At 39.9% G+C, this 12,513-nt stretch overlaps 1 long non-coding RNA gene across 1 annotated transcript in view; it reads left to right on the forward strand.

Moving 5' to 3' along the window:
- The first annotated feature begins 1,917 nt into the window (after nt 1–1,917).
- Nucleotides 1,918–12,513, forward strand: part of LOC109436854 (uncharacterized) — a 182,036-nt gene continuing 171,440 nt past the window's right edge. The window contains exon 1 of the long non-coding RNA XR_016018714.1: nt 1,918–11,079. This is a non-coding gene — a long non-coding RNA (uncharacterized LOC109436854). The remainder of the gene's footprint in view (nt 11,080–12,513) is intronic.

Raw genomic sequence — 12,513 nt, forward strand, 5'->3', positions numbered from 1 at the left:
TATAAACCAAGAAGCCAGACTACATGGGGCAGGTCACCCATTTCTCAAGCTTGTCTCTCTGTGGAAAGGCCAATATACACAGACACCACAGCAGCAGCATCACGAATGGCCTGACCGTCATGTTAAATCCCGCTAACCTAATGCTCAGGAAGCAGGCCTGGGGCTCTGGCATGATAGCCTTTGTTTTCTGTTGCTCACTTTGCTCTGTGGAACTGCATGTCTCAGGGATGGCAGGTAGTGGTCCAGAAAAGGTTTCTCTTTGCCTCTCCGGAAAGCAGTCTCCCTTAACTGGCCATATGTGATGCTTGGCTGAAAATATCTTTCCTATAGTCACATTAGAACTCCGGAGGCAAATATAAAGTGTCATTAACCCTGGAGAGGCAGTTTTTTATGACATATGCCTTAAGACCCAGGGGGACAAACTGAACAATTCTATTAGTCAAAAAGAAAAAAAGCTTTATAGATTACTGTCACTTATTTTATAGGCCTTTGTTATACTTGTCATTCAGAGAAGAAAGAAATCCCTAGTGAAACTTCCATAATATTGAGTTTGAATGACTCATATTCCTGCCTAATTATTATAAAGCTTTTTGGTAGAATTCTGTCTGGTCCTAATTGAAGTTTATAGAACCTTCACCTTGAAATGCAATAAACCTGTCATCACCAGGGAAGCAGTTTGCTCTTCTGAGGATACAGTGTGATGGTGTGACGTTACAATATAGGGCTAGTATTCTGATGAAGAGGCTGTGAATAGTGGTCGTGCTGAGGTCAGGTCCAGCAAGTACAAAGGCCACTGTTCAACAAGGTGAGCCCTGGCCTGTGGAGCAGTGAGAATGAGGTGTTAGGGCAGGAAGGATGGGAAAGGCCAGGCCCACCTCTCAGGACCTCCCACCCCCACACCCAGACTCTCCAGTGAGCCATTAGGACTTCACTTATCCGATCTGCATTTTCCCCAGGTCCTCCCCCCAGCTTTATCACAAGTGTGGTTGAATACCCCAAGGAACATTGAATTAAGGGGAGTTTGGAAAATTGTACCTTTAAAAGCTAATAAATGATAACTGTAAATCCCATTTCAAAAATAATGAATCATGGTCATTTTAGGACACTTACTTAATATTGATAAGCCAAAAGAAAAAAATTGAAGTCATCAGACTGTTCCACCACTCACAGAAAATATTATTAACATATCCTTTAGGACTTTTCTCTGCACAAATGTACAATTTCTTTTTAAAACATTGGGTGATATTATCCATATGATTTTGAAACCTGTTGTTTCACATGATGTAGTATGAACACCTTTCCTATTATTTTGAGTCCTAAAAAGTTTTAATGACTACAAGAGTATCCCATTCTTAGGCATGTACAACTATATATCTTGAAAACATTTTATTATTAAACATTTATGTTGTTTTAAATTTCCATGTAAGTAATGGAAATAATTATTAAAAAGCCTTTCCCAATTTAACAAGTACATACATAGTAACATATTTTTTTAAATTTATTTAAAACCATAAGGTTGTATAGATTGTCTTGTGTTTTTTTAGTCATGTAAACTTTTGTTTTTGTGATTTCCCCTTTACTGTATTTATGTTGATGTATTTATTTTTTCTAATAGATATCTAAAGAAATTTATGCTCTAATAAGTATATCAGTATTACATACCAACATACACACATATATTATAGTTGCACATCATATCTATTACAAACATTTCAGTTTGCACTTTGGTTTTTATTTTATTTATGGGATATTTTCTGAAAGAAACTATTGAAAAACTTAAAAATTCCTTAAAGCTATCTTTCTTTTTTAAATTTATTGAGATATAACTGACAAATAAAACTAGGATATTTCTTATATTGTTTTTTTGTTTTGTGAAATACTTAGAAAGACTTATTTAATGAAGATTATTTAATTATTCACCTATACTTATTTTTCTTAGTTCTGTTGAAGTTTGCTTTTTTACATGTAATTACATCTGGAATTATTTTGATACGGTGTGAGGTACGGCTCTTATGTCATTGCTTCACAGATGTTCCAACACTACTAATTGCATAATTCAGAATTGTCCACATTATTTGAAATTCCACCTTTATCACATGATACATTTTACATATATGTTTCTATTTTATTAAACTGTGTGGAATTGGTTGGTTGTTGCTGAGTACCATTATAAACTGAAGCGAGGAAACAATAAGCTCAGGTCAATTAATTATCGATTTAAGACATTATGAAAGCTGGAGGCCTCCCTGACAGCCTTTAATGATCTCCCTCATCTCCTGCTGTAGAGTCCGATTCTATGAAAGACCAGGCCCAAGACCTAATTGTAAAATTGGCAGGACTTCATAGACATCAGACTTTTCAGCCTCACAAAATCATCCACACCAAAGTCAGGGCTCTCGTAGGAAGGAGACCCTGGTATTAGGGTTAAGGTCTTTTGGGTAGTTGCCCCTGAGAGCTGTAAATCCCCAGGTTTCTCTGAAGCTTCTGGGCCTACAGAAGTGGTCGACTGCCCTTCATAGAAGACTACAGCTTCCCCTTGCTCCCAATGACCAAGTCTCACCTAAAGCAGATGTCATGTCCGAAACTTAATAGCTTAATAAACTTGTTGCTTAATAGAAAAAGTCCAGACTTTGAAATCAGAAGTGCCTGGGTTTGACTCCTTACTGTTCTTCTAACATGTGATCTTGGGCAAGTTATTTATGCTCTATGAGCCTGAGTTTCATCATCTGTAAAATAAGAATAATAACTATTCCACAGAATCTTTTTTTTTTCTTTCTGGCACAGAACTATTTTATTTTTTCTTTCATTTTAGAGCACTTTATTATTTAAAATTTAAAAAATTTTTCAATTACAGTTGGCAATCAATATTATATTAGTTTGTGGTGTACAGCATAGTGGTCAGACATTTATATAGCTTATGAAGTGATTGCTCTGATAACTCTAGTAGCCACGAGGCACCATAACCAGTTATTACAATATTATTAACTATTTTCCCTGTGCAGTACTTTACATCCCCATGACTATTTCGTAACTGCTAATTTGTACTTCTTAATCCCTTCACATTTTTCATACCCTCCCCAACCACCCTCCCATGTGGCAACCATTAATTTGTTCTCCATATCTATGAGTCTGTTTCTGTTTTGTTTGTTTATTTATTTTGTTTTTTAAATTCCACATATAAGGCCGCTGTTTCCATGTTGATTTTCAGTCTGGATGATCTATCCATTGATGGCAATGGAGTGCTAAACTCCCCTACTATGATTGTATTACTATCAATCTTTCTTTTTATGTACATCAATATTTGCTTTATGTGTTTAGGTGCTCCTACATTGGGTGCAGAAATGTTTACAGGAGTTAATATTGTCTTATTGGATTGATCCCTTTATTATTATGAAATGTCCTTCTTTGTCTCTTATTGTAATCTTTGTTTTAAAATATGTTTGGTCTCGTATAAGTATTGCTACCCCAGCTTTTTTTTTTTTCATGAAATAAATTTTTCCATCCCTTTACTTTCAGTCCGTGTCTGTCTTTTAATCTGAAGTGAGTCTCTTGTAGGCAGCAGAAGTAAGGGTTTTGTTTTCTTATCCATTTAGCCACATTATATATTTGATTGGAGCGTTTAATCCGTTTACATTTAAAGTAATTGTTGATAGGTATGTAGTTATTGCCATTTATTATTCATATTTTTCTTCTTCCTCTTCCTCCTCCTCCTTCACCTCCTCCTCATCCTCCACCTCCTCCTCCTCATCCTCATCCTCATCCTCATCCTTCTCCTTCTTTTTCTCCTTCTTTGTCCCTTTAATATTTCTTATAATACTGGTTTGGTGGTAATGAACGCTTTTAGTTTTTTGTGTGTCTGGGAAGCTCTTTATCTGTCCTTCGATTCTCAGTGGTAGCCTTGCTGGGTAAAGTAATCTTTGTTGTAGGTCCTTGTTTTTCATCACTTTGACTATTTCCTGCCAGTCCCTCTGCCCTGTAAAGTTTCTGTTGAGAAATCAGCTGACAGTCTTATGGGAGCTCCCTTGTAGGTAACTAACTGCCTAACTGCCTTTCTCTTGCTGCTTTTAAGATTCTCTCTTCTTTAACCTTTGCTATTTTAATTATGATGTGTCTTGGTGTGGGTCTTTTTGGGTTCATCTTGTTTGGAACTCTCTGCGCTTCCTAGGCTTATATCTTTACATACTTTACTAAGTTAGGGAAGTTTTCCATCATTATTTCTTCAGATAGGTTTTCAATTCCTTGCTGTTTCTCTTCTCCTTCTGGTACCCCTATAATGTGAATGTTGGTATGCTTGATGTTGTCCCAGAAACCCCTTAAACTATGCTCTTTTTTTTTTTTAATTCTTTTTTCTTTTTGCTGTTCTGATTGGGTGTTTCCTACTACCTTGTCTTCCAAATTGCTGACTTGATCGTCTCCTTCATCTAGTCTGCTGGTGATTCCTTCTAGTGCATTTTTCATTTCATTTATTCTTTTCTTCATTTCTGACTGGTTCATTTTTATGTTTCTGATCTCTTTGTATAAGTTCCCCTGAATTCATTTATTCTTCCCCTAAGTTAATTGAGCATCCTATCACCAGTCGTTTCAACTCTAAATCTGGTAGATTGCTTGTCTCTATTTAATTTACTTCTTTTTCAGGATTTTTGTCCTGTTCTTTCATTTGGGATTTGTTTCTTTGTTTCCTTATTTTGTCTGCCTCCCTATGTTTCTTTCTACATGTTAAGTAGATTTGCTACATCTCCCAGTCTCGGCAGGATGGTCTTATGTAGTAAGTGCTCTGTGGGACCCAGTGGCACAGTCCCCCGGTCACCTGAGCCACTCTGTGTCCCTTGTGTCAGTTGTGTGCACCCTTCTTTTGTAGTTGAGTCTTGATTGTTGTTGGCATGTCAATGGCTGGGATTGATCCTCAGACTGACTGGCTATGATGACTGGCTGTGACTAGAGCAGACAAGCTGTTGTGTGGGGGCTGACCCCATGGAGTGGGATTCATTGTAGGACCTGGTACCTACTGAGTTCATCTTATGGATATGTCATTTTTAGAGCTAATTGGGTGGTGCTCTGATGTGGCCTGAAGTCAGTTACAGGGTGTATTGATTCTGGGGCCTCTTTGAAGGGTCTCTAGGGCAGGCCTGGCCAGCTGCTGCCTATGTCTAGCCCTGGGACCACCTAGTAGGAGCTACAAAGTGATCTGAGGTTTGTAGCTGCCTGTTCTGGGCTTGGAGGTGGCTGGGAAAGGCTATGCTGCAAACCAAGGCTGGCTGCCACTAGTGCCAGGCTGGGGGTGACTTAGCAAGAGGTACAGGGCATGTTGAGGCCAGCCACTGCTTCCTTGGCATTTGTGGCATTTCAGAGGCTTTTAGGGAGTACAGGCCATGGCTGGCCACTTGTGAGTCACAGTGCAGGCCACAGTGCAGGCCATGGCTGGCCACTTGTGAGTCATAGCTGATGAAAGAGGTTCTGGCCTGTGCACCAATTGCAGGTTGGTTCTCAGGGAATCACCAGGGTGGGACAAGTTTGATGGAATCTCAGATTTGGTACCTGCCTTTGCCTGCAGGCTAGCTTGGGAAGGACTCAGCAAAGGAATAGTGGTGCCCACCTCCTGGCTCTGTGGAGTGGGGGGGGAGCTCAACAAAGGAATAAAATGACCCCTGTAGTCACTTTAGTCCTGGAGAGAGCTGACCCTCCAGCCTTCACCCTGAAGCCAGATAATTCAGTTCCTCCTCCATATGTCCCTGGTGCTTTCTGAGCTGCTGGCCCAGTGCTGGAGCTCAGAGCGAGTGAGTCCATCAACAAATGAGTCTGTGCTTGGGCCCTTTAGGAGGATACCTGGGTCTCCAGCAGCCCTGTGTTTCATCTAGACTGAGTCCCTGATGATTTTCCCAGGCAGCTGTTTTGAGGACTCCTCGGCACTGGTTGTTCAAGCTGGGCAACCAAGTATGAGACTGGGTCCTGTCACTCCTCAGAGGGGACCTCTGCAGATGAGATATCCCTTCTGATTCTTAACTGTTACACATAGGTATGGGACCTGCCTGTTTCACATCTCAGCTTCTCCTACCAGTTTCAATGTGGCCTTTTCTTTATATCCTTAGTTGTAGGAGTTCTGTTCAGTTAATCTTCAGGTGGTTCTCAAGAGTGGTTGTATAATGTCGTTGTAATTTTGATGTGGTTGTGGGAGGAGGTGAGCACAGCATTTACCTACTTCATCATCTTGACCGAAAGTCACAGAATCATAATGAAACTAATTTATTGTTATCAAAGGAGGGTGGTGATAGGATAAGCTCCTTCCTCGGGTACAAAAATAGCCAGCAGGGGTCTGTAGAGTCTTACAGAGTCAATATTTTTAAGTGTGGGTTTTTTTCCTAGTCTATAGAACTAATAATTAGTTGTTACAATACCTGAAAAGTATTGAAAAAATTACTCATAATCCCACTATGGTAAGCAACCAGCATAGTGGTTGACCTTCTGGTTTGAGTAGTTCACACAAAATAGAAAACCTGAGTTGTTTATCTAGCTCTCTCTGGGTTACTTTTACAACCTTGGCTGAAGCACTCTACCTGTCCATGTTATAGGGAGTGCTGACTTCCACAGGAGGAAACAGTAAGCTTCCTACCTAATTATGGACAGCAGGCCTCTAGCCACCTCATATGTCTAGAGGCCTAAGTAGATTTTCCAAGTGTTTTATTACACCAGTCCGTGCAGAACAGACTTCCTTTCATACAATTAGAACCTATTCATAAGTGTCCAAGGGGAACATAATAGACAGGGGTTTATTGCATTAATTTTCAGACAGTCAGATGCAACTTTTTTTGGGGGGGTGGTGCTTATTGGTATGTATGCAAAATGTGAGCAATGTCTCCTATTTAATTCTGCTGGAACAATCTGATCCAGAAGGACACAAATTCTGACCCTGAATTGACTCCCTCTGAATGGGACTCTTTCATGGTTTCAAAAGGCAATTGAATTTGATATTGTTCCATGTTTTTACAGCATAGAAACCAACAAGTACAGATACATATGAAAGAGACATTCTGAAAATGAATTACTGTTTATGAAATAGCTGGAGAAAAGACCTGTTATCTGCTAAGAGGATCATAGTTCCAGTGAATGAATGGGGAACCTTTTCCAGAGCAAAGATTTACCTAATCTCCCAAACATATTGAATTGAGTACAGAGCCAGCCTGAATAGCCTGAGTAGCTGTACATCAAAACATTCTCCAAATCAGATATTTCCTTGCCTACGTATACAGCATTCTCTTGTACCATTCTTCCTTTCTTTTAACAATCTTACTCTACAGAATTTATTTTAACAACCCACACATACTCTTGGTTAAATTTTATTCTTCTCTCATTGTATTGTATTACTCTGCCCTGGAATGTTTTTCTTTCCTATCTTTGCCTTGCCAAATCCTGGCTAACCTTTGAGCTTCTGTTCAGTGTGCCAGTCACACAGGAGCTGTCTGAAGTCCTTTAGACAAGGTTGGATTCTCTGTTTTATACTGCCAGAGATCTCTGAATTTCCTGTTTGGTAGCATAGTTGCACATATAATTACTGCCTCCACAGGAAACTCTCTTTATAAATATGTACATACTCTAAGGAAGAGCTAATTTGCAATTATACATTATTGTGAATAAAGATTATGAGTTAAGTTCATTCAGGTCAATCAGAGATAGCCAGTAACCTGGCAGCCCTGGGTGCCTTGATGAAAACAGCCACTGAAAAAATAGAACAGAATGTGTCCAGATAGGACTCTTTTGTCTTACAAAAGAACACAAGAGCTACTTCACATAGCTGTCTGGGAATGCCTTTCTTGGGCTTTTACCCTTGTATTTATCTTTTCACCTCTTGTTAACAACAGGGACACAAAGCTCACCATAGCAGACATCTTGAGAATTTTCTCAAATTTGAAAGGGCACTCAAGTTGCCTCTTTAATCTGCAAAAGGAAGGTAGTGAGATTTGCAGGCCTAGACTAAGAAGATAGGAGTGATGGTTGGGGCCAGAAAAACTGCATTTCCCTATTCTCCGTCTTGCTATTACCTTTGGCCCATGATTTAGTCCCACATTTCCCAAGATATATACTAGAGGGGACAAGATGGTGTTCTGGGGGTATGGGAAACATCTTCCTCAAGTACTAGTCTTACTTGGAAAGTAATGTTAAACATCATTTTTAATTAAAAAAAATATAGTATTGACTTGATTAGAAACTATGCGTACATTAGAAAAACCTATACTTCCAAGAAAGTTTATATCCCTAATGCCCCAGACTTACAAGTTCATTTTATTTTTGCTTATTTATTAGGAGCATCTTAAAGGAAAAGCTTGAGCAAAATTAATTTGATATTATTCACCCATTTCTAGTTACCTGTTTTGGAATCCTTGGTCACTTTCAAGAAATTGTTTTTTCCCTACAGAAGTGTCTTGTCCAATGGTAGTCATTCATTACATGTGGCTGTTTAAATTAAAATAAAATAAAATTGAAAATTCAATCTTCAGTGTCACTAGCCACATTGCAAGTGTGCAGTTGCCCTGTGTGGCTAGTGGTTACCATATTGGACAGGGCAAATATTAAGCATTTCCATCATTACAGGAAGTTCTATTGTATAGAACTGATATAGAAATATTATATGCTCGTATAATGTATTTCAGAACTTTGGACACAAACACAAGGAGATATTTTATAGAGTTTTCAGAGAATCTAATTGTGTCTACAGTAGGGAGCAGACACATCTAGTGACATACGACAGGCTCAAGAATGGCAAGTCTGCCATGCAGCAACAGAACTTTTTTTTTCTGAGGGTGGGTAATCATGGGTTCCTTCTGTTGTGTATGACCTATTTTTTGTACCTGAAACAGCTCCACATACATTTATGTTGGGACCTAGGAAAACTGAGGCTGTGAGGAAAAAGTTATTGTCACTAAGAATTGTGTAAAAACAGAAGAAGCATTCTCTTTCACTTTACCACAGAACATACTTCATTAAAGGAGCTCCATGGCCAAAATGATAATAGTCAGTTTTCCTAAACAGTACAATTCAGCATGTTTAACTTTCATTTTATTTCTACCCCACTTTTAGAGAAACAAATGAAAGGAAACAAATGGAATCAATTAACGTTAATGCACTTTCTGTATCGTTAGCTAGTAAGGTATAAATGAGCACTTCACTAAACTAAAGAACCTTTCAAATTTCTCACTGGGCATAAACAAAGCATCATTTGACTATGACCCAAAGAAGCTGGCCCCTCCAGCTGTGAGGCAAGAACAAGGCTGGGCTCTCCACAGCCCAAGAAGGTGTGTGGCCTTATTCAGATTCCTCAGGGAGTTTTGATAGAGTCATTCTTCTAAGCTGGGGCACCCACTCCCTTGCACCCTACTCAAAGAGCCATTAGGAACAGTGACCTTTCTGCTTGGCTAGGACTGAGCCAGAGGGTGACCTGTGAGGGAGAGGGAGAAAGTGAGAGAGGCCATTTTCTGCCTGGCTAGACCTTTTCTTGAGCACTGAAAGATACCTGCTGGGACTCCCAGAATTAATTGGAAAGAAGGCCCTGGGTATGGAGGTAGTGGTTTAGCAGAGTTCCCTACTGGCTGTTTAACAAGGAGATGTCCAAATCTACAGAGCCTGAGCAGCCATTCTCATAAGCACTAGCAGAAAAATGGTAATGAGAGAGAAGGGGAAAATGAGATAGGTGCTACTTTTCTGAGGAAAGATTTGTCTTCAACTACAGTAAATTCTCATCAGAAAGTATATGTAAACCGGCCTGGTGGCTCAGGCAGTTAGAGCTCCATGCTCCTAACTCCGAAGGCTGCCGGTTCGAGTACCCCATGTGCCAGTGGGCTCTCAACCACAAGGTTGCCAGTTCGATTCCTCGACTCCCACAAGGGATGGTGGCCTGTGCCCCCTGCAACTAGAAAATGACAACTAGACCTGGAGCTGAGCTGCACCCTCCACAACTAACACTGAAAGGACAACAACTTGAAGCTGAACGGCGCCCTCCACAACTAAGATTGAAAGGACAACAACTTGACTTGGGAAAAAGGCCTGGAAGTACACACTGTTCCCCAATAAAGTCCTGTTCCCCTTCCCCAATAAAATTAAAAAAAAAAAAAAAAAGAAAGAAAGAAAGTATATGTAAGTTTCCTGCCATTTACAAGGCACACCAAACCTTTCTACAGCAGGGGATTCTAATGGGAGCCCCTTCACTGCCACCTGCCCATGTTAGTCAGGACTCAGGTGTCAGGTGCCCACCCCTCTGACCATGATAAGGTACTGTGTCTGGCAGTTCCTATCAAAATCACCTGGTTGGAGAGGAGAAGGAACAGTTCCACAGAAGAAGGAGGGTGCTGTTCTGAGTAGATAAAACAATAAATGTCCACTAAACTGCCTTATATATTAAAACATTTTCCCTCAAAAAACATTATATTAAAAATATTATTTATTAAAAACATCACCAATAATTCTATAATGGCAATGTAATAATTTTAATTTCCAATTACATTTTCCCATTTCCTTCTGCTCTATTATTACATCGCAGACATTTAAAAATTATCACCAATTTAGGATAGATACTTTTCCGTTTTTTGCCTTTACCTTGACTCTTCCTTTTGTAACTATCTTCAATAACTGTTACCCAAAATTGATATTAATGATTATGGCTGAGGAAACACTTGAATTCAATAAGGATTCACTGAGGACAGCTTTATGGATGAAAAAGAGGAATAAGATATTGTCTTGCCTGCAAGGAGCTTACCATCTAATGAGGGAGAGAGCTATTTGGAGGTAAACCTCACTTTTTCAGCTTTATGTTCCATGTGGAGGGAGGCCCACCAGAGTGACACTCATGGCCTCTTGCCCCAAACCCTCCTCTCCCTCATTCTGGGTGAGGAAGGATGGCTTCTCTTTGAGAAAGAACAGAACTTGAGTGGGTCAGCCTTTCTCTCTCTTCTTTTCTTTAGGATATGCTTACCTGAAGAACGCATGCATTCTTCCTGATGCCTCCGTGTGGATTTTCAGGGGCAGGCAGCCCCTCATGTGGGGGAGGGTTGGGGGAGGCTTGTGGTTGCACAGAAGCACCAGAAAGTGTTCCAGGTAAGTCTAACTCAACCCACTTGGTTCACAGACTCTGCCACATTCTCCAGTGTTAGCTTTATCCATAATAAAGGTGATATTTTTGTTTGCATCTACCTGGTTCTTTTATTTTTCAGTTGTTGTCTAACTTGGGTGGGAGAAACAGGGTTGTTATTGACCAACTTTCCAAAAGCCCAAGAAATGTGCACAGATCATTTTAGTGCACTATTGTGTATTTAGTAAAAGAGAAAAATGCAGGTGTCATAGAAGTACAGGGTGGGAAGGGGCACTTGGCAAAAACTGGAGGTTTAGGAGAAGCTTCTAGAAAGAAATGACACTTTGGCTGAATCATAATGGATAAATACAATTAGGAGGAAAGAAAGTGGAAATGGTATTCTGGGCAAAGGACTATTTATAAAGTCATAGATATTTGGATGATCAGGGAGTGTGGAGGAAGCAAGTGGTTTGATGACTAGAACATAAAAAAAGTGAGGTAGAAAGATAAGGTTTAAGAGGTAGGTGGGCACTTGGTATTGGAAGGCTTATGTGCCATGCTAAGTAGCTTGTGTTTTACCCTGCAGGTAGTGGAGGATTGCCGAAGGGTTTAGTGCATGGCAGGTCAGATGTGCACTTTAGATAGGTGACGTTGTTGAGAATGAATTTAAGGGACAAAAGTTAAGGCAGGGAGACTTGCTAGAAGATTGCTTTTGTCATTCAGGTAAGAATTGAGGAGGACCCAAACCAGAGGCTGTATTAGGAGTTAAGATTCAAGGACCTGTAAAATGTTAAATCAGTAGAACCTGGCAATTGATGGAATGTGTAAGGGACGGGGGTATCCTAGAGTCACTCTGAGTTTTCTGGATTGATGCCTAGGTAGATGGTAATAGTGCCAATAACAATAATTGGAACATAGGAGGAGGAAAAGTTTGGAATGGGAATAGGGAGGGAAGTTACTAAGTTCATGGAGTGGTGAGGATGAGAGATATGGATTTGGGAGTCATCAGCTTAAACACAAGAGTATGGGATGTTTTGTGGAGAATGTGGGATGAGAGAAAAGCAGGGTGCCAAGAACAGACCCTCAGTTTTGTTGGCGTAGAAGGGTGAGGGAATGGCACACGCTTCCCTTCTCTGTTTTCTGGGCCAAACTTTAATGAAGTTGTGCTTATATACAAGATTAAATATGAAGTAAATTTCTTATTCAGGTGACTACTGTACCAGATTCTTCTAAAATCGTCCTTATTTTTGGAGATGTGTTAAGGGGGAAATCTGCAGCTTTCCATTCTCATTATTCAGTAGAGAGGGAAACTTTATTCTCCTTCATATCAGAGGTTTGTATTGAACTGAACCTTTCCCACTTTAATCACTTATTTATACGTCATGAAGCTAGGAAGAGTAGCTTGCACAACTGGGCAGAGTTTGGGGGGTATTCACTGGACACCATTTTTATTGGGGGAA

Source organism: Rhinolophus sinicus, chromosome 14, assembly GCF_057876585.1.
Source record: "Rhinolophus sinicus isolate RSI-liver-muscle chromosome 14, RSI-T2T, whole genome shotgun sequence".
NCBI lineage: Eukaryota > Metazoa > Chordata > Mammalia > Chiroptera > Rhinolophidae > Rhinolophus > Rhinolophus sinicus.